Source organism: Cucurbita moschata, unplaced genomic scaffold (assembly GCF_002738365.1).
Source record: "Cucurbita moschata cultivar Rifu unplaced genomic scaffold, Cmos_1.0 Cmo_Scf00070, whole genome shotgun sequence".
NCBI classification, from domain to species: domain Eukaryota; kingdom Viridiplantae; phylum Streptophyta; class Magnoliopsida; order Cucurbitales; family Cucurbitaceae; genus Cucurbita; species Cucurbita moschata.
In genome coordinates this window covers 943,179-945,346 of record NW_019268586.1, presented here as the reverse complement: position 1 = coordinate 945,346, position 2,168 = coordinate 943,179, and the positions used below count along the sequence as shown (strand labels likewise).

General features: G+C 40.6%; 1 non-coding gene across 1 annotated transcript; it reads left to right on the top strand.

Moving 5' to 3' along the window:
• Positions 1-1,061: 1,061 nt before the first annotated feature.
• Positions 1,062-1,141, top strand: TRNAL-UAG. Its single transcript has one exon. It is a non-coding gene; the product is annotated as a tRNA-Leu (tRNA).
• Positions 1,142-2,168: the final 1,027 nt, after the last annotated feature.

Sequence of the window (2,168 nt, the reverse complement as noted above, 5' to 3'; positions counted from 1 at the left end):
GAAACCTGGCTCTGATACCAACAATAAATAACATTCCCATCAATTACAAGGTCTGTATAACTTTTGGTTTCACATGAATACTCATACTCAAAGACAGGTGATAGGTATCTTCTCAAATTATAATTTCGTGGCGTAGCAGAAGCATAGTGGGCCCATGACCCATGGCTTTGATACCAACAATAAATAACATTCCCATCAAGAAAAGAAATTGGTAAAACATATCTCCGATAAAGAAAAGATAAATTCAAGTTATCGCTAACAAATATTGTCGTCTTCAACCTTACAATTATAAATGCATCTCTGGCTTTGTTGGACCTTAGGCAAGGTTTACCTTCGACATTCAAACATCACTTATGTGGAATCAAAACTTGTTTCACCATACACGCCTATGCATGCATGTTCAATTGTGTACGACACAACAACGTTGCATCTCATCGTCATCTCGGTTCCTCACAACACGTCCCATAAATCGTGATGCAATCTTCTCAAGATAGCTTGACCATCTTGGTTGTGCAGACACATCCCTTGGGACAGTTTGGCCAAGTTGTCTAAGGTGCAAGACTTAGACTTTGGTTTGAAGGGGCATGGTCCCACAGCGGTCATTTATTTTCATTTTTTGTAAACCTTCAAGCCTGCTGCTAGCACATATTCTAAAAACCTCATGATTTTAAAACGCGTCTACTATAGAGAGAGTCTAGCCATACTCCGACCAGTGCATCGTGTAACGGTCATACTTCTTCAAATGTGCGGCTTCGTGATCTTGACACGCTCGCCAAAAACCTTATGGGGTACACAATCTCCATTCACATTTTTCACCTCGGCTTTGTGGCTTTGTTATACCATAGGCAAGGTTTGCCTTCAACGTTCAAACATCACTTATGTGGAATCAAAACTTGTTTGACCACACACGCCGCCTATGCGTGCATGTTCTATCATGTGCGACACAACAATGTTGCATCTCATCGTTATCTCGGTTCCCAACAACACGATCCATGTATCGTGATGCAATCCCATGTCTTGAGATACTCGATCATCTTGGTTTTTCTGGACACATTCGTTGGGACAGTTTGGCCGAGTGGTTTAAGGCGCCAGATTTAGGCTCTGGTCCGAAAGGGCGTGGGTTCAAATCCCATAGCTGTCATGATCATACTTTTTCAAATGTGCGACCTCGTGGTCCGAAAGGGCGTGGGTTCAAATCTCCCATTCACATTTTTCACCCTTTTGTTGTACCTTGGTTTGCCTTCGGGTTTGAAAAATCAATAATGTGGAACTAAAAATTATTTGAACACACCCAATGCATGCATGTTCAATCATGTGCGACACAACATCATTGCATCTCATCCTCCGACCCATGCATCGTACTTCAATCTCATGTCTAGAGGTAGCTTGACTATCTTGGTTTGTCAAGGCAAAACTGTTGTACAGTCGAGTGGTTTAAGATGCCAGATTTGGGCTCTAGTTTAAAAGGGCATGGGTTTAAACCCCCCTAGCTATCATTTATTTTCATTTTTTTTGTAAAGCCTCAAGCCCTACTTGTTTTGACTTTTTATGTATCACTTTTAACCTCGTGGTTTTAAAACTCGTCTATTATGAAGAGATTCTAACCCAACTCTGACCAGTGTCTCGTGCTCTTGTCACGCTCACGACAAATCTAAAGGAGTACTTAATCTCCATTCACATTTTTCACTTGACTTGATGGCTTTGTTATACCTTAGGCAAAGTTTTTCTTCAGCATTCAAACATCCATAATGTGAAATTAAAACTTGTTTGACCACACACGCCGTCTATGCGTGCATGTTCAATCATGTGCGACACAACATTGTTGCATCTCATCGTCATCTCGGTTCCCAACAGCACAACCCATGCATCATATTGTAATCTCATGTCTCGAGATAGCTCGACCATCTTGATTTGTCCAAACACATTCATCAAGACAGTTTGGCTGAGTTGTTTAAGGTGTTAAACTTCAACTTTGGTTTAAAAGGGCATGGATTCAAATCCCATAGTTGTCATTTATTTTCATTTTTTGTAAAGCCTCGTGCCTGCTGCTAACACATATTGTTTGTTTTGACTTTTTATTTATCATTGTTAACATCATGGTTTTAAAACGCGTCTACTATGGAGAGAGTCTAACCCAACTCCGACAAGTGCATCGTTTCAAAGTCATA